The 21137-nt window shown below is 40.4% G+C and overlaps 1 protein-coding gene across 1 annotated transcript in view; it reads right to left on the bottom strand.

Moving 5' to 3' along the window:
- LOC148360147 (protein diaphanous homolog 2-like) overlaps window positions 1-21137 on the bottom strand; it is a 151592-nt gene that overhangs the window by 17506 nt on the left and 112949 nt on the right. The window lies entirely within an intron of this gene.

Here is a 21137-nt window from a genome sequence, read left to right on the forward strand (position 1 = left end):
CAGCATATAAGGGCAGTAAACGTGCAGTGGGGTGCAGATACGCGTGCCTGTGGGCAGCAGGTATCAAAGGCAGCTAATATTCCGAGGGCTGAAGTTAAAGTGCACCGTGAAAGCCCGAATGGCTCTCATCTGAGAGGAGAAGATTAAAATCAGTGGGACATCACAGCAAGCCAATATCAAGCCTGGAATTAGAGCAAAAGCTTTCCCACAGATCCACGCACACACACATAGCAGTTCTCTGAAAATAAAGCAATTACTTGTCATTAATATTTAAGAGTCACATTCCCCGCTCATATGCGTTAAATAAAAACAAAAGATGAGCGGGCTGGAGGACTGACCGTCGATAGAATCGCAAGGAGCCAACGGGAGTAATGAACGCGGGGCTGTTTTGTGTTTTATTGAGACAAATGTCTTCAGCCCGCGCCAGCAATTAATGGCGCGACGTCCAAAATGAGCAAATTGTTACCGTTTGGATTCTTTTGTTTGTTCAAATGAGATCAAAACCTATCGAGCCGGTTCCGAATAACCACGGGCGTTTAAGTGGAGCCTTGTGATTTAGTGGCTGGAGTGGAGGTCTTCCGCCATCAAAATAATTAAGCAGAGAGGATGGGGGCCGCTTGACCGGATGAGGATGGGGAACATGAAAGTCGTGGTCACGAAAGTTGGACGATGGGTTGGATGATACACGCTCGTTACTTAAGAAGATTCTTTTAAAAAGGGTGGTGGGGTGTTTGTGACGCGGACCAGAACGGACACAGGACTCAATTGCGTGCGTTTCTCAGATTTTATTGAAAGAGAGTGAAAGTAAGGCTTGCTTGATTGCTTGATCCGAAGACTGGCGCAGAGCGAGAACGAGCAAGGCGGGAGTGACACTTACGTGTCGGAAGAAGACAGGCGGGAATGGCAAGTCGTTTGACCAGGGCTGGAGATCAGAGGCGATGTAAAGTTTGTAATAGTGGTCGTAGGCAGGCAAAACAGGCGTAGTCAGGTTCAGAAACGGGTCAAAAACGGGAATCAGGGAGGAAACAGGTTATAACAGGGACGAAGTCGGACGACAACGCTTACTGAGTGAAACACAACAGCTCGCAACGATCTGACAATGTTTGAACTGAAGTCGGGGCTTAAGAAGGGTGTGGCCACCAATCAGCTTGTCCGGGCTGTTGGCGCCAATCAAGCTGCCACAGGTTTTCCAAATAGGGCAATCATGACAGTTTGGACGTGTTCTAAGAGATGGGCAGTGCACCTGTATGATGCGGCAGAGGTAAACCAGTGAAAGCTGTCTGTGTTGAACAGAAGAGCGAGTTGTGTCACCTTGACCTGAATGACATGGCCGCTTACTTGTGTCCCATTTCATCTGGAGGGACGAAAGCATGACCAATTTAGGTGAGGAGTTGCCTAAGTTGTTTGGCTGTTTGGGCATTTGGGTTGGCCATTTGTTTTTGTTTGTTTCTATTTTTTACCTCCTTTTTTATTTTCTTTGTTATTATCAAGTGTTTGTCCTGCTATTGTTCACCCCTTTCGAGGGATATGACCAAGGTAGATAGATAGTTACATAGATCGACTTAGGACAATAGTATGGCCCGGCTTTTGGACATATAGTTTGGCCGTCTCTGACAGGAGGAGACTTATGACTTCATGACTTATGACTCGGACCCTGTACCGGTCTGTTCGGACCCTGTACCGGTCTGTCGTGGTGAAGAGGGAGCTGAGCCGAAAGGCAAAGCTCTCGATCTACCGGTCGATCTACGTTCCTACCCTCACCTATGGTCATGAACTTTGGGTCATGACCGAAAGAACTCGATCCCGGATACAAGTGGCCGAAATGAGTTTCCTCCGCAGGGTGGCTGGGTTCTCCCTTTGAGATAAGGTGAGAAGCTCAGTCATCCGGGAGGGACTCGGTGTAGAGCCACTGCTCCTCCGCGTTGAGAGGAGCCAGTTGAGATGGCTCGGGCATCTAATAAGGATGCCGCCTGGACGCCTCCCTTTGGGAGGTGTTCCGGGCATGTCCCACCGGCAGGAGGCCCCGGGGGCGGCCCAGGACACATTGGAGAGACTATGTCTCTCGGCTGGCTTGGGAACGCCTCGGGGTCCCGTCGGATGAGCTGGAGGAGGTGGCTGGGGATAGGGACGTCTGGGCTTCCCTTTTAACGCTGCTGCCCCCGCGACCCGACCTCGGATAAGCGGAAGACAATGGATGGATGGATGGACTTATGACTTATGAGTTTTGAGGATCAGAAGCTTGTTTTTGCCAGGAACAGGGGTGCCAAAATCTCACCTTTTAGAGAAATTCACTGTTTTAAAGGACAAACAGGGTGATCAACTGAGTAGTATAGATCAGGGGTGTCAAACTCATTTTTAACTCGGGGGCCACACAATTGAACATACATTATCTTGGGGGCCGGACTAGTAGATTAAAAATAAATAAAACAAGATAGAAATAAATAGCAGGATGAGAGGGAGAAAAACAGAGAGAGGGGAAAAGAGGGAGATAAAATAGAGCGAGAGAACGTGAGAAACAAAAGAGGAAGAAAGAAAGAGAGATAAATCAAAAGGTAGACAGAGAAAAGGAGAGAAAATAAAAGAAGATAAAGAGAGAAGGGGGATAGAGAAGGGGAAAACGAGTGAGATAAAGAGAGAAAAAGGAAAACAGGAAGATAAAACAAAACAAGGTTAAAAGACACACAGATACGATTTGTTGTAAACTTTGAAAAAATAGTACACTTAATATTCTTAATATCATGAACACTAGCTTTCAAAGTATAACACACTCATTTTGGCAAAAAATAAATTATGCTAGAAAATTATAAATAAACAATTTGTTGAAAACCAGCGCTAGTTTTTGATGCAATTAGATCACAAACTCTTTACGACATTTGTATTGAATATTGTTTTCATGTCAACTTAATTTTCCAAATTATCAATGGATATTGAGCCATGCTAATTTTCAAGTATTTAGCCATGGTTATGATAGTTTCAGGCATAAAAGACACGTTCAAAAACAACAAAAAAAACATGACACTAGCTTAATAACACAGTTGTTACACAAAGTAGCACTTACTATGCTAACATATTTCTGTGAAATATATGTATGTATTCATTTTAGGGACCCCTTGCAGTCATACAATATGGCTTGGTTTTGAATGTATAGTATTGCCTAGGAATATATGTTCAAAGCATTTCCAGTCTTATTTTATCTATGTTTTATATCTACAGTATGTAAATAGCATTGCAAAATTAGCTAGCTGTTTAATTCCTGAATTATTTACGTATCAAAAATAATACACCCGACAATGCAAAGCTTCTCTTGTTCCGTTGTTTATTGTAGCATGCTCGAATACGTAACTTGAAAAATCCTGCAGAATTCAACAATTTCAACACCGGATATTATCTAGCAAAGCTCTTTGTTAGTGAATACATCGAGGTTTAACCGCAGAAAATACTTTTCAACGTTGCAATTTGTCGGACAACGCGTTACGGGTTCCTTTCTTTCCCGGTCCCCCGGAGTGTGAATCCAGCGAGTGTCCTGTGGGGTTCATAGCGAGGTTCAGTGCGTTTGATCCAGTGGCCTGGTCGGCCCTGACGTTTACAGAGTTATTAGGGGGCTTATTAGACAAGGTCTGGGATCCAGCTTAAATCACCACACCCACCCAGCGATTTCATCATTACCGCGGTTCTAGCATGGTCATTACCAGTGAGTTTTGAGCTTGGCTGTGTTTCTGGTGATCGGGAGACGGAAGGATTTCATTCACCACAACAAGACCACCTGTGATGCAGGTGGTGGATGCAACCCATCCCCTAGGGACATCAAACCCGTTTTATTGGAATCTATATCAGCCGTTTAGAAGTTGGCGATCAGAGAAAGTTGACACGTTCAGTACATTACATCAAGAAAAATCATCCTTTTTAGAATAGAATAGAGTAGAATATACCTTTATTGTCATTGTTACAACATGGGATATATTGTGACAACGAGATTGGACGTGGCACTCCAGGTCCACATTTTACAGTGAGCATATAAGGAAAACAAAGAAATAAAGGCACAAAGAAGATGTTTGTACTGTCCTTGTTGTATAGGCTTTGTTTTCCTCCGGAGAGGGGTGTATGAGGGGGTGAGGGACAGACAGAGATGGGCGGATCCAACTAGATGTTTGATCTTACTGTACACACGCTCCGGTGTTTTTTCCCTAATTGCTCAGTCCGCGTATTGAATGGATTTGGGAAGTATAGTCCTTAAACATGCCCGATTAAAGTCGTCGGCGACGATAAACGCTCCGTTGGGGTGTGCGAGCTGCTGTTTATTGATAGCAGCGGGCAGGAGATTTAGCGCTATGCTAACGTAAGCATCCGGTGGAATGTTAGCATCCGGTGGAACGTAAACATATTTTATATGGTCATTGGACGCGTGGGTGAATGCAAAACTGATTCAAGTCAAGCGTCGAAATATCCACAACTCGCCTAGTTGTGTTATTTTGATCCAACATCTTTGTTTGCTAACGTGTGTACGCATACATGTGTAGAGTATTCAAAGTGTGGTCGGGAGCACGTTTCGCAATGTCACAAAATGATCAAACGATGTCAAAACATGTGGAGTGAATACTGTGTTTTAAGTCGATCACATAGATATGTTGTCTGCCTGATACTGTTGGAATGTAAGGTAGGAGATGAGGGGTGTTGGCATGCATTGTACATCAAAGGTTGCCTTGGCAACTCCACCACAGGGGGTCCGCCCCTCACAGGAGACCGGAAACCAGAGCTGGTACACTTCTGACCTCGCTAGGGCAGTCTGAATTTGGCCAGCAAAAAGGCAAGCGGGCATATCCTAAAGGGGGAATTCTCTCAAAATACAATCGCACAATAATCAAGCCCACGTTGTTCTCTATCCAAATGGTGCCAGTTAGAGTTCTCAAATTCTCGTCATCTTTGGGTTTTTTTTTTCCGATTATTGTTTTGTGTTTTATTCAAGCTTCTTCAGTAGATGATTAGTAAAATAAAATCCATAGATCCAAGAGTGTGTATGTCTTGATTAAATTATATTGAACTATCAAAACGTTAAAAATAATTCGCCTAAAATGTGTGTAGCCATCCTCCAGAATAACTAAACAATGTTTTTCATCCATTTTCCTGACATAATGATTTAAAAATGAATGTGGCACTCCAAAAAGGCGAGACTCTTTTTGAAAAGAAGACATTCTTTACCTGCTGACACGTACGTTCGGTTGTGTTCTGTGCCCCACTATAACTTGCAGCCGCCGACTAGATTTTCCCCCGAACGCCAAGTAGTACGCGATGTATGCTGGGATTTATTTACCGGCGTTTCATCGGCTAACCAATGTGTCAATCATCATTTGAATCGATCACTATTGGCTAAAGTTATTCAAAGGTCAAGGGGCGGATCCTTTTTATCATTTACAGGCTCGCATAGGCTAAAGGGGCGAAACAAAGCCTGCAATTGGCCGAAAAAGATGTGTCAATCATCAGTTGAATCGATCACTATTGGCTAACGTTATTCGGAGGTCAAGGGGCGGATACTTTTTATCATTTACAGGCTGGCATTGGCTTAAACGGCGACACAAAGCCTGCAATTGGCCGAAAAAGATACATGTGTATAGCACGTGGCTGACGGCATAGAGAAAGCATTTTTTTCTATTCTGTATTTGTAAATATTGTATTCTCCTGGATTTACTACCCTCACGGATATAAGAGGACATTGGCTGCACATTATTATGATCACAACGACTTCGGTGAGCTACTCCGGGTTTTATATTGTCCCTGTATCTTGTTTCAGACTGAACTCGATGTTTCTGTGATAAGCGGTGCAGATAGTGGATGGAATGGAGTGTCTATAAGTGTTTATTGTCATATGCACAGTAAAGTTGCGAGCGGAAAGGAAATAGATACTAAGGAATGGTTGGCATTTCTTGAATCCCAAGACTTTAACCTTCCGAATGATGGAACGATGCATTTGAGTGACATCGTACGGACACCGCATCTGCACGTGTTCTCAACACGTATTTGCGTCTTTGCAAGCTTTCGGAATGTTGAGGGGGTAATAAGTTGGACTGAACTATCTGACTGTTTTGTCGACGTTCCCATTGTAGCGCCTTATAATCCGGTGCGTCTTATGTATGTCAGAAATAGGACCAAAAACTATTTTTTCGGGGTGCGCCCTATAACCCGGTGCGCCTTATAGTGCGGAAAACACGGTACAAAAGTGGCAAATCACCTAAAAAGTGGTGGGTGCGTCTTTTAATCAGGTGCGCTTTATAGTCCGGATTTTACGGTAGTCAAAACATTGTTTGTTAGAATAATGTATATACCGCCCCTATTTGCGACACATGGGTGGATAAGTGAATGGATCGGGTGATTGGTTGGGTGTATGGATGGCTGGTTAAGTGGATTGATGGATGTATGGTTTTGTGAATTATTTGATTGGTAGGATGAATTGGTGGATTTATATGTTGTGTGATTTAACAGATGGAGGGATGACTGGATTGATGGCTGGATGGCTGGGTTTGTGAATAGATGGAAAACAGATGGATATCGGATGAGTGGGTGGACGGTGGCGCAACTTCTCGTGATTACGGGCTGTAAAATGAAACTTGACCTGACATGGATGGATGTTTCTCGTGTGTGCATTAAATGGTTGGGGCCCCTGCAAAAGTTGGGTTGCAGAAGACCTACCACCCAAAAACGAATGTTCAAAACACACCCAAAAATAGGTGGTTTTATATGGAATTAATATCCAAGAAACCATTATTGTTATTATTACTATTATTATTTTATTTTTGTTTGTGAATAAAAATGCCCGGCTGAAGACGGAGGGCAAATGCAAATGTGACATTTATCAGTTAAATTGAATCCGAATTAAAGATAATAACATGGTCATCGTAGATGGTACCGGTGATGTTACGATGTAAGTTTTGCTAACACTGGCAATGCAACGTGGATACAATAGGTACATTTTATTTATTTATTCATTTTATTATTTTTTTAATCTAGTTAGCGAGCTAACCAGCTATCTACATTCATGTATCTATATAGACATTTATTTATCCATCCATCTATCTATCTATCTATCTATCTATCTATCTATCTATCTATCTATCTATCTATCTATCTATCTATCTATCTATCTATCTATCTATCTATCTATCTATCTATCTATCTATCTATCTATCTATCTATCTATCTATCTATCTATCTATCTAGACATCTATCTAGACATCTATCTATCTATCTATCTAGACATCTATCTATCTATCTATCTAGACATCTATCTATCTATCTAGACATCTATCTATCTAGACATCTATCTATCTCGACATCTATCTCGACATCTATCTAGACATCCATCTCTCTATATCTATCTATCTATCTCTCTCTTTCTCTCTCCCTCTATCCATCTATCTATCTATCTATCTATCTAGACATCTAGACATCTATCTATCTAGACATCTATCTATACATCTATCTCTCTATCTAGACATCCATCTCTCTATATCTATCTATCTCCTTATATCTCTCTCTCTCTCTCTCTCTCTCTATCTATATCTATCTATCTATCTATCTATCTATCTATCTATCTATCTATCTATCTATCTATCTATCTATCTATCTATCTATCTATCTATCTATCTATCTATCTATCTATCTATCTATCTATCTATCTATCTCTATCTAGACATCTATCTATCTATCTATCTCTATCTAGACATCTATCCCTATATCTCTCTATCCATGTAGACATCTATCTAGACATCTATCTCGACATCTATCCATCTGTCTAGACATCTATCTGTCAATCTATCTAGACATACATCTATCTATAATCCTGGACACAATAAATCGGTATTGTAAAGCAAATTGAGTCAGGCAGTAGACTGCTCCATAGCCAAATTGGGAAATCGTTTGATTATTTTTATTTATTTATTTATTTGTTTATTTGGTAGTTTTTCATACCTATCATAAGCTTCATGTGCCACCCAACCGCTGTGCGGGAAGTGGATGCAACCCATCACATTCGATTTGTATTTTAAGCGTTTTGCTAGAATCGGTTTGTGCCAAGCAGATCCTAAGTAGGACATAGGGCATATGGAAGAAGTGTCAGGGGGGAAAGGACCGACCGTGTCGTCACCTGCTGGATGCGTAAACAATCTTCTGTGGAGTGTTTCAGGATGGGATCTTTGAATATAAGCAATCGTGACTTTGCAAACCACTATGTCTTAAACTATTTCACTGATTTGCCTCAGACAATGTGAGTTGGACGGACCTATTTGATTTCAAAATGTGATTCACAGTCTAACAAAGATGAACAAAACCAACGCTGCTTTACCGGGATGTATTGTACGGGCTGGTGCTATTGTTTAAATAGAATAGAATAGAATATACCTTTATTGTCATTGTTACAGAATGGGTTAACATATTGTGACAACGAAATTGGGCATGACACTCCAGTTTTACACATTCAAAGTGAGGTAAAGAAACCAAGAAGATAAGGTTATAAAACAAGGAGGATACGGTTATAGTTATAATTTACACAATATTTACACAAATAAATGACGGCATGTAGGATGTTACATACAGTTGGTATCGTAAGGGTTTGTGCAATATGCATTTGGTGCAAAAATACTCAACATAGTGCAAAAAAAATAGTCAACATTGTGCAAGGTGAGCAGTACACATAGTGCAGTTGTGCAAGAAACATAGACATGAGTACCATTTTACGTTCGTATGAGGTAGTGTGTTTGCAAGAGTTTTCAGTTTTTTGTGCGGTGTGTGTTTAGGGTGGTGATGGCTCTGGGGAAGAAACTGTCTGTTTGTTTTTGTTTTGTGTGACTTGTAGCGCTTGCCGGAAGGCAGCAGGTCAAAGAGGTGGTGGCCGAGGCGAGAAAAGTCCTTGATGATGTTTTCTGCTCTGCTGAGGTAGCGAGACCAGGCAATGCCCTCCAGACTGGGCAGAGAGCAACCAACGGTTTTCTGGGCTGTTTTGATGACCCTCTGAAGCGTTTTTCTATCTGCTGCTCTGCACCCAGCATACCACACCGTAATGCAGTATGTTAGAATGCTCTCCACTGTGGCTTTGCAGAAGGACACCTGCAGCTGCTGTTTTAGATGATTTTTCCTGAGCACTCTCAAGAAATGTAGTCGCTGCTGGGCCTTCCCTATCACCGCTCTGGTGTTTGCAGACCAGGAGAGGTCGTCGGAGATGTGCACACCCAGATATTTGAAAGAGTGGACTGTCTTTTCACAGTCTCCTTTTATGATGAGTGGTGCTGGATTCCTGCCATCCCTTCCTTCTTTTGTTTTTGTGGCGTTCAGTATGAGGTGGTTTTTCGAACACCACGTTGACACTGACTCCGCCTCATCCCTGCACGCCGCCTCGTCCCCTTCAGAGATGGGGCCGATCAAGGTGGTATCGTCGGCGAACTTAATGATCGTGTTTGTGAGGTGGGTTGGTGAGCAGTCAGAGGTGTAGAGGGTGACAAAAAACAATCTACATAAGGTTGCAATAACAAATCAATAAAATTCATTGAACAATAAGTTGCTAAAAATGTCAGAAATCTAGTTTAATCATTGATTCGTTGTGTCACACTATTTATGAGCAACTAAGCACCAGCTCAGTAGCCTAGATGGTAAGGCGCCCGCTTTGAGACTGGGAGGTTCGGGTTCGCGCCCCGGCCGAGTCATTCCTAAGACTTAAAAAGTGGTCGGCGGCGCCCTCTCTTGGCTGCGGCTGCATCGGGTCAGATGCAATCGACATTTCGTTCTGTGTACATTGTTACACAGAATGACAATACAAGGAAATTATTATTATTATTATTATTATTATTTAAATCAGATAGAAGAGTACAGTATTGGATTCCATTATGGTATTTGTAGTACCATTTCTGTCCGGCAGATGGCACCCTGGGACTCTTTTTTTTAAATTATATTCATTTATTTTTTTAAGCGAGATCCATTTTTTAAAAAAAAAAATCAACATTTTATTGTTTTTATTTATGATTAACTCCAATGTTTGAATTAAGAGGAAGACACTGGAAATGTGTTTTTGTATAATAAATAATAATCAACCCTATTCATCAATTATAATACAACTGTCAGTTGCTGCCTGACATGTACATCCATGGGGATAAATGATTCACATTGAAAATTGAGATTTGACGTCTTTATACGTAAATGCCCCATGATGCGTTATTCTTTTCTAGGATTTGCTGACACATGCTTGTCCGCGTTAGCATCACACGCTAGTGTTTTGTTTCCCTTCGTCTCAAAGTCCTCTAGTTTTAATTTGTCACTGCTCAGCATTTTGTGGAATTGTGCCCGAACGTACTCATTAGTGCAGCGGGTTCCTGTAACTTGAATGCCGCCAAGCTAGCAATATGATAATGCCATGTTGCTAAGCCTTGAATTATGCTTTGCAGGGTGCACAGAGTTCCCCTTGCACAACATTTTGGGTTTATGGAGTAAATGTGGAAAAACAAAAATGGTGCTGTCTGAAGTTATTTGAATGGCTATTTTCATGAAACTTTCTGTGAGTACATGCTGTTTCAAAGATGTTGTACTTGCAGTGTAGTTTATTTACATATTTATTTTTAAATGACATTTTTCCCTAACGAATAAAATACATACATACATATGTTTGTCTGTCCCACTACTTTATTTTATTTTATTTTTTTCTCATTTTTTTTTCCAATGAAGTGAGAAAAAAATGTACATAAATTGTAACTGTGTGTACACAAACATATATATATATATATATATATATATATATATATATATATATATATATATATATTAATTAGTGATTTTCTAGCTTTAATTTAGACAATCGTTAGGACTGAAACAAATTATTTGTCACTGCATTCAGTTAACAAATTTGCCTCTAGGTCTTATCTTGTGCTCCACCATATTTTTTTTTTCTCTGAAGGATGCGAGAATTATTACTTTGAGTTCTTTGAGTTCTGATATTAATTACTAATCTTAAGAAAATTGAATCAATGAACGAGGCTGTTTGAAATAGGATGGTCGCAGCATATAGCCCACGTGCTGTATTCAAGGCCGCAGGCCTGCACGGCCATTTAGCGCGGTTTGCACGACAAACCAGCCAGGTAGAAGAAAATAATGGAAGGTCATCACTCAGCTATTTTTTTTTTATGCTAACTAGTGACGCTCAACCAGGTTATACTTCTTTGGGCCTGGTCTTAGATATCTGATACTCGCAGTATCAGGTGACGGTGTTCGAAATTGCAAACATTTTTAGAAAGTCAACTAAGTGAAAAGTTTGCTTAATGTTCTATACTTGAGAATGTCCCTAATTACGTACGTGATACCATTATTTTATCGATACGTTGCCTTGGATGGTTTAATTGCATTCAACAATTCATGTTATCATATTTCATGATGGTACATGGTGAATTGTTACGATCAGGATATATATATATATATATATATATATATATATATATATGCAGTGAATTGACTGTGTTCACTTTTTGGGAGAACAAAGCTGCACTATGCTTCTTGGGTTTAAGTTTGCTTGTATTTATTTTTGTTTCCGTCTGCTTGTGTTTTCTTTTCTGATCTCTTATTTCTGTCAGCTTTGTTGACTTTACCTGTCAGCTCTTCTTTGTATTTATTTTTGTGTGATCCTTCTATCAATTTCTGGCTACAGTATCCATGCATCTGTATTTTCATGGTCAACAAGAGCGAAGGGCTCGTCTGTTTTCCTTCCCTCTACCTGTTTTTTAAATAAAATCAAAATAGTTCTGTTTTTTTCCCTGTTTCTTTTTTCTAGTGTCGATGCCTTCAGGGTCTCCATCTGATTGGCATTGCAAGCTCACATTTTGTGACTCGCTTCTGGCCTATTGACAGTAGTTTATCAAATCCACATAGCGCACCTCAGTAGTCTGATGAACTTTGCAGACATCTTGGAAGAGCCTGATGTTCAAGTTGGAATAATATTTTGCTTTCTGCTGTGATATGTTTTCTGCTCTTTGCCCTGTCAACAAACAGAATGTAGAGAATATGAAATTTAGCTTTGGTGTTGCTTTCTAAACACTGTAAACCCCAGTATATGACTTCAGTCTGTTCTATGGTGGTGATCACAAATTGAAATTGCCGTATAATGGGTATAAAAACCCATGGTAATGGATATCTAATGTGTTCCAAATTCCTAGTCCCCCAGATACAAAAACCCTTAAAATTACAGCAAATAGTAGACAATAAGTACTACATATGTGCAATGTTCCCTGTAATTTTCCACGGGTCTGAGCGTTCACACGTCGGTGAGCAGCGCTTGAAACAACAGTGAGCCACCATAATCCCAAGTCATTTTTACCCCTGTGATTAACTGCTGCTGGCATTAGTTTGTAGGGCAACCACCGAAGGGTAGTACCTATGAGGACAGGTGGATTCCACATTCATAAAGGGCACTATGACCGTGTATTAGTGCAACAATTACATATCTTTATAGATATGTATTATGGGCCATGCAAAAAAAAAAAAAATAGTGTTTCCTACTGCTTTGATGTCTTATAAATAACTTCCTGCAACTGAACATGCCAGCTACATATCACTTTACCCAACACCTATTTTGGATATATTAGTATGATCAAACATTACTCAAGATCTAAAAAAAAAAAAAAATTATATCGCAAAAAAATGTGTTGCTCTGCAAATTAGCTTTGAAAGTCCTTAAAAAGTGCTTGGATTTGACAATAAAACAGTGTATGAACCCTGAAATATATATATATATATATATATATATATATATATATATATATATATATATATACACCACAGCAATATCCCCCTAGTGGGATGTGGCTAGAGTCATTTCTGACTCTTTTTGGGAAATTGATTCAGAGGAGGGGATTCCCAGCCTCTTTGCTCAACCCAACTGATGTGTTGGGAGTCATTGGGTGACCAAACCCCCCAATTCCAACCCCTGATGCTGAACGCCAAGCAGGGAGGCAACGTGTGCCAATGTTTAAGTCTTAGGTATGACTCGGCCGAGACTTGAACCACAACCTCCCAGTCTCGGGGCGGGCGCCATACCCCCAAGGCCACCGAGCTGACATATATGTAGTGATGATTATATCAAAACCCAGTCGTCAGGTAAACATGCTGTTGACCAATGGATTTCCGGCAGACGTGCCATCATTTACGCTGATATATGAGCCCGCATCGGCGTATGAGCGCCGACCTAGTCGATGTCCATGAATAAATGATTTTGCCGCATGGAAAAGTAGCGATCCGACGACGTCCGCCGGCTGCTAAATAGGAGAGTCACCGCTTTTGAAGACTAGACAAATCCTGGTTTGTATGTGCAGATTTGCATGAAAGACTTCTCGCTCTCCTTGACCTTTGCTTCCACCTCTGCAGACTCTTGGCCAACTCTTCCCTGGCTGAGGTAAAACCCGCTAATTAAAGTTTGCACAGGCCGCAGGGCGTCCTCGGGAAGCCAGAGTAACCACAAACGAACTGCTGAAGACCAATTAACCTGAAGCGATTGATATGGTTTGATTCTTGTTTCAATCACAGAGAACTGACTGATAAGTGCTATTGGAATTTTAGTGAAATTGGAGGATACATCATTGTTCCAGTCCCTGTAGTCTATTGTTATGTGAAGTTTGGGGTCTTGCAATAGGCACTGATTTCTGGAACATGATGACCATTATATCCCTTGTTTTCAGGGTTGGCTAGGGTTACTTTAACTGGATTACTTTCAATTACTTTTGGATTACTCCAATACCAAATATGCTAATAAAAGACAAAATAAACTACATATGAATAAAATGACTAAATTGTGTGTAGGCTTGGGGAGTAACAGAATAAACGGCAAAAATGATGTTGGGAAGCTGTTTGGATTTATTTTCATTTTGTTTCTGTCGCATTTTATGTTAGTTTTGCCGGAGATCAAAGAGATCAAAGAGATCAAAGAGATCAAAGCCAGGAGAGAAAGATTACCACCTGTTGTGAGTCATAGTTTTATTCATATTTAGTTTATTTTGTCTTTTATTAGCATATTTGGTATTGGAGTAATCCAGAAGTAATTGAAAGTAATCAAGTTAAAGTAACTCTACCCAACCCTGCTTGTTTTAAAGGTGGGGTGCATCGATTGAGGTGTTCTTAGAAATATGTTCTCTGTAACATACAGACACCGCCCTACTTATGGATGAGACAATAGTTTGGAAGTTGAATTTGTTTGTAAATTGCTTCAGTACTATATTTTGTATGTTTAAGGTTTATATAAGTATGTTTAAGGATTTTATGCACAACCTGTACTGTTTTAGACTAAATTATAAAAACCAAAATCAGAAAATAATATGCTCTTTAAATATAAATAAAGTTGAGTTTAACTTACTTTTGGAAGATGCGCTTCAAGAGGTCCTCCTCCATGGTAAAAGGAGGCCGAAAAAAAGCGTTCCGACCATTTTCTCGACCGCATTAAGCTTTCTTATTTCACATTCATTTCTAAAGAAACCGCTCGCCTTTTCTTTACACTTTATACCAACCATATAGAATGGATGGACGAGATATTAAACAATAGAAAAGTTCTTAGCGCGCTGGAGATACAGTATGCAATGTTTACTCACAAACCAGGAAGATTAATCGGGTTTTTTCTTTGGGGTGGATGCTGGGTGACATCCCACAGCGCCACGAGCCTGTAGCGGCGGAAAGAAATAGTACATTGCTGTCCTGTACTCGGAAAAAGGTGCACACAATTCAAAATCTAACTTACAGCAATGTCCGGATTTTCCGACATCCTAAAAAAAATGTTCGTATCTACCGTTTTTCGTAAGTCGAATGGTCGTAAGTAGGGGTGTGTCTGTATTTGTTAAATATACCAATCTTAGTTCTCAGAGCCCCTATGCTTTTTTTACCTACCATACCTAGCTGCTTTTATTCCCACTTTTAGTAAAGTTATTTGGAACAGAACACATTTTGCGTGAATGATTATGAGGAAAGTGCTGGAGACTGAACTCCTCTTCTTGACATTTTTTTCTCTCTCTATTTGTTAGTTTAGCATGGACATAGTGAACGTTAATAAGAAAGGTCCTTTTTCCAGTACAGTTCAAACACCAACTCAAACCCCCAAAACGATTCAAAAAGCCGAGTTTATTTGAGCAGGGTATTAGGAATGCACATACTTGCACGTGCATCAATAGTAAGCTTGGCAAAGGCTGCAATGATGACACAATCAAGGAGATGATGGAACACTCCCTACCTGTCCTTACATTTTGAAAACTTACAAAACATACATACCGTAAATTCCGGACTATAAGCCGCTACTTTTTTCCCAAACTTTCAACCCTGCGGCTTATTCAGTGATGCGGCCAATTTATGCGGCGCTCGAGTACAAAAGGTAAGATTTAGACCGGTGGAATATATGCACCAAGGAAGACTGCAACTTCTTAGCTTGTGCACAATTTAAATTAGCGTAAACATACCCTCATCATGCAAAATGCAAAAAGAAAGGCACATGACGCAGCTTTCAAGCTAAAAGCAATCGAGCAGTCCGATAAAGAAAGAAATGGAGCTACTGCACGTAACTTTACCAGATCCGTTTACTGTGTTGCGAGCGTGTTGCTAGCGTGTTTTGGCATAAGGGAGCGTGGAACGATGTCTATATGACAAAGTTTCTTTCCGACACTGAGGAAGACGACTTTGATGGCTTCAGTTCTAAGGAGGAAGATGAGGGCGTTTTGCTGTGATTTTTACAAGTACGGTATGTTTTTTTAACAGACCCGTTTACTGTGTTGCGAGCGTGTTGCTAGCGTGTTGCTACCATTACCTGCCCTGTCACAGGCAAGTTATATTATTATTATTAAAGCTTTGAAAACTCTCTCGGTGTACCGTCTTTCTTTGTAAATATGTGTAACCATGTATAATATGTATTTGCAACTGTATATTTTTATAATGTATTTATTTTGATTTATTTTAGAAACTTATTCTGATGCGTTTTGCACGGGCGAATAATAAAGGGGCGTAACAAACGCAGGATGACGGTAGTGGGGTGAAGGTGAGACCTGTTTGTTGACGCGGCGGACAATAGTGGATATATATTTCTCCCACCCTTACCTTTGGAAATGTACACTTTTTTCCTTGGATTACTTTCAACGGTCTCCATCAAACCTTAAGTACCGGTATCATATTCTGTTCATTTTGCCGGCTGTGAATCTTGGACTGTGTACTTTAATGAAGGACATCCGGTCAGTCTTTGTACTTCTTTTCGCGGGAGTGAAATTCCGTCCGTTGAGCCAGAAGACAACATTTGTGAGGTCAGAGGACACTTATGTCTGAGCCCAGAGACATTTTTTATCTGCTGCAGTTCATCCCGAAGGTGTTTGATGGTCTCGAGGTCAATGCTCTGTCAAGTTCTTCCACATCGAACGTATCCAAGCATGCCTTCATGGACCTTGCTCTGTCTTTCCTGTCTTTTTTCAACTCAGCTTAATACATTTTTTTAAATTTCTTTATGGGTTTGCGAAAATGCATGGCATATGGTGGTTATGGAACATATTAACCCTACAAATCGAGTGTTTTATGTATTAATAGGCAACTGCTAGATGGCAAAGCCAGGCTCTGGTTTTGTAGATTTTGATTATATTTTGTTACTTCATTTTTCTCATGGAGAGGTTTTTGAGTTTTTCCTTGCTCTCATGTAGGTTTTAGATCAGGGGATGGTGTATTAATAGTCTGTAGTTTGCAATATTCTGTGGTCTGTGCAGCCCTCTGAGACTCCTTGTGATTAAGGGCGTCACAAATAAACATGACTTGACTTATATTGTGGTTATTGACTTTTTCCTTGCCCTCATGTAGGTTTTAGATCAGGGGATGGTGTTTTAATAGTCTTTCGTTTGCAATATTTTGTGGTCTGTGCAGCCATTTTAGACTCCTTGTGATCAAGGGCGTCACAAATAAACATGACTTGACTCATGTTGTGGTTTTTGAGTTTTTCTTTGCCCTCATGTAGGTTTTAGATCAGGGGGTATGGTGTATTAACAGTCTGTAGTTTGCAATATTCGGTGGTCTATGAAGCCCTTTGAGACTCCTTGTGATTAAGGGCAATACTAATGAACATGACTTGACTTATATTGTGGTTTTTGAGTTTTTCCTTGCCCTCATGTAGGTTTTAGATCAGGGGCTGGTGTTTTAATAATCTGTAGTTTGCAATATTCTGTGGTCTGTGCAGCCCTTTGAGACTCCTTGTGATTAAGGGCGTCACAAATAAACATGACTTGACTTATATTGTGGTTTTTGAGTTTTTTCCATGCCCTCATGTAGGTTTTGGATCAGGGGATCCTGTATTAGTAGTCTGTAGTTTGCAATATCCTGTGGTCTGTGCAGCCCTTTGAGACTCCTTGTGATTAAGGGCGTCACAAATAAACATGACTTGACTTCATATGGGGCGAGCAACAAACAAAACATCAAAAAATAACACTCCCATTGTGTCACTATACAGTAGTTCACAAAGAAGTTGAGTCCAGGGAATTCACACCCATGAATCTTCCTTAAGATGTCAGGTGAAGTCGTTCATTAGAGGTTTGCGGAACTGCCGTGACCTTAGGCGAGTTCCACCAAATAACTCATTAGCCGCTCGCTCCTCTTTTGCTTCGGCGCGACGTCTTCACTCAATCAACGACTGCGACGTGTTTTTGTTCGCGTTTGCGCCGATGACGCTTCCTAGTGGGATGCAATTAACAGCAGATGTCACAATGTAGCCCGGGAGCCGCTGCCTTTGAGAACCTCGGTGACACCTCAGACTAAAATGAACAATCTTAATTTGGCTCAACTTTCCCTTGCCAAGCGCTATCTGTTGTGATTCAAATGTGTTTGATGGGAAGAAAAATAAAATAAAACAAGTCAAGTCAAATTTATTTATGACACCCTTAATCACAAACATGTCTCAAAGGACTGCACAGGATTACAATTACCGTATAATCCGGACTATAGAGCGCACCTGATTATAAGCTGCACGCACTACATTTTACGGGGATTATTGGTTTTGTCCTTACGCAAGCCACACCTGTATATAAGCCGCATGTGCCCACATTAAAGCATGTAGCAAAGTCAGAAGTTTATCCCAAATTTGACTAGGTGCCGCAATTGGAACTATAAACATAGTATACAATTCAAACACCACAATCGGCAACATGAACGGAAAATGATAGCTGTAATTAGAATTTAATGCAGACCTTTAAAGTCCGGGTCCCGTTTAAAGTTATCCAATGAAAAAAATGTATTTTTCCAAAGTTAAGGGTGGGAAAAATATATACCGGTATCCACTATTGTCCGCTGCAACAACAGACAGATTTAACTCAGCTTCACCCCACTTCCCGTCAGCCCGTGTTTGCTTCGCCCCTTCTTTTTGATTCGCTCGTAGAAAACATATCAGAATAAGTCTCTAAAATAAATACATTACAAAAATATACAGTTGCAAATACATATTATACATGGTTTCACATATTGACAAAGAAAGACACCGAGAGAGTTTTCAAAGCTTCAATAATAATAATATAATTTTCATCCCAAACCGTGCCAGTGAAAGGTACCAACGCGCTACTAATAACACGCTCGCAACACATCATGCGTATCTGTTTAAAAAAAAGCCATACCGCAATTGCGAAATTCACGGTTAACCGTCCTCATCTTTCTCCTTATAACTGCCGCCATCAAGGGCGACTTCCTCATTATCGGAAAGAACCTTTGTCAGACTGACAATTCGTACGCAAACTAAGAGGATGCCGTCTACCTCGGAGCGCTTATTTCACCGGTCTAAATCTTACCTTTTGTACTCGAGTGCCGCTGGTGGCAGTTAGAAAAATTACATACATTGGCCGCTTCACTGAATAAGCCACAGGGCTGAACATTTGGGAAAAAAGTAGCCGCTTATAGTCCGGAATTTACGGTACACAATAACCTGATCTCAAACCAACATGGGGGCAGGGAACAACTCAAAAACCTCAGCGTGAGAAAAAAGAGAAACCCTGAGAAGGGACCCCACAAGTGGCATCCCCCTCTCAGGATGACCAGGTTGAATTACATTTAGCATTACAGTACACAAACGTAGTAAACACTAGGTAACATGTTGAAAATGTGTCCGGAAAGTGCCTGACAGCAGCGACGCCCACAGCCTGTAAACTAATCCAGAAAGTCTATGACGGCCACAACGCAGCTTCCCATCTCTGCCAGCTGGTCCATGCAGGCGTTCACATGCCTCAGGTCAAACGCTGGTCCACTGACTAATCTCGTCCTTCTCCTTCGTATCACCACCAGGCAGGCAGTCGGAAAAAGACAGGACGATACAGAATATGAGGTGGGCATCAATCATAAGCTTTGGAATAGAAGTGTGTCTTAAGCCTTGATTTAAAAACTTCCATTGAGGTTGCAGATCTTATCTCCGGAAATAAACTAAATACAAGATCGTTTTTATATAATCAGTTGAATCTTTTTGTTGTTATTGTTGTCGAGTAATGGTCACACTGAGTTTACATCATGTATGTAATTAATCTCTGCAATTATATCTTGATGCTCACGGCCAACTATTTGATAATATTTTAATTATCATATTTATTAAATTATAGTTTAATAATTAATTTTCATAATATTTGTATGTTATGTTTATTAGTGATTCATCCATGTGTTGTTGTTCATGTTCATTGTTTTTGTTAGTTTTTGTTTCCCTTCCCATGTTACCTCTCTTCTTCTTGTTTTTGTTGCTCTTATTCCTCTTCTTGCTCTTGTTCTTTTTGGTCTTTGTTCTCTTCTTCTGATCCTTTGTTTTTCTCATTTGGGGCGGCAGTAGCTCAGGAGGTAGAGCGCTCGTCTCGGGATCAAAGGATCCCAGTTCAAATCCCGGCTCGTCCGTGTTACATGTCGAAGTGTCCTTGGGTAAGACACTGAACCCCTAATACCCCCAATAAGCAGGTTGGCGTCTTACATGGCTGCAATACAAGGCCGCAATTGGGAAATGTGAAGCACGTTGTAAAGCGCTTTGGGAAGTCATTGACTTGAAAAGCGCTATATAAATGCAGCTCATTTCATTTCATTTCATTCTTCTGTTCTTTTGTGTTCTCCTTGTTCTTCTCCTGCTCCTTCTTCTTCTTGTTTTTTTTAAATATTATTTTTGTTTGTCCTTTTTGTTTTTTCTTCTTTTGGTTCTACTTGATTTTTTTCTTAATTTCCTTCTTTATGATTTTTTTAATTTAATTTCATTGTTCTTTTTATTATTGTTCTTGTTGTTTTTTGAGTTCCTCTTATTTTTGTCATGAACCGTAACAGGAGGAGAACCCAAATGCGTGACGTTTCTCACACAAGCTTTTATTTTACGGGAAATTGGGCAGTCATGCACGTTAACCCAAACGCCAGTGATTCTGCGATCGTTGGGCGGAAGACGTAGGGCAGCAGTCTGGTGTGGAATGACAGGAAGCCAGAGGCCGACGAGATTGTACCAATTGCTCGAGCAGATATCGGACAGAGGGAGTTATATCGGACAGGACGGGACATACAAGATTGATATCAAAACTGGATATCGAAATTTAACAGGACAAACTAGACTGGAACAATACCGGAAAGGAGACACAGGCAGGGAACTGGACAGAGGCAGACAGGGCAGAGGTTCGTTGACGGACTGACAAAGGGTGAGTGAGAGCACTGAGCTTAAATAGAAGGGAAGCCAATCTGTCAACGAGCCGCAGCTGGCGCCACATGGGTGGGGCCAATTGGGCGCCATGGCAACCACGACAATTTTATTCTCTTTTATTATTTCTCCTTGTTATTCTTCTCCTTCTGCTCGTTCTTGTTTTTTTCTTATTTATTTTATTATTCTCCTTCATGCTGTTCATCTTTTTTGTTATTCTTTTTGTTCCTCTTGTTTCTTTTGTCTGGTTCTTCTTGATGGTCTTCTTGTTTTTCTGCATTAAATATTTTGCTTCGCATCCTTTTTACTCTTTTTGTTCTTGTTCCATTGTTCTTATCATTTGTTCAACCTTCCCTACATATAATTGATCTTCTTTTTGTTTTTATCATCATCTAACCCTTTTCTTGTAACCTTTTAATTTTATTTTATTGTGTCCTCTTTGTGTTCTTTAGTTAATATTGTCAATCTTTTTTTTAATCCCCCATGTTTCTTT

This window comes from Urocampus carinirostris, chromosome 9 (genome assembly GCF_059441175.1).
Source record: "Urocampus carinirostris isolate Australia breed hairy pipefish chromosome 9, RoL_Ucar_1.0, whole genome shotgun sequence".
Taxonomy (NCBI): domain Eukaryota; kingdom Metazoa; phylum Chordata; class Actinopteri; order Syngnathiformes; family Syngnathidae; genus Urocampus; species Urocampus carinirostris.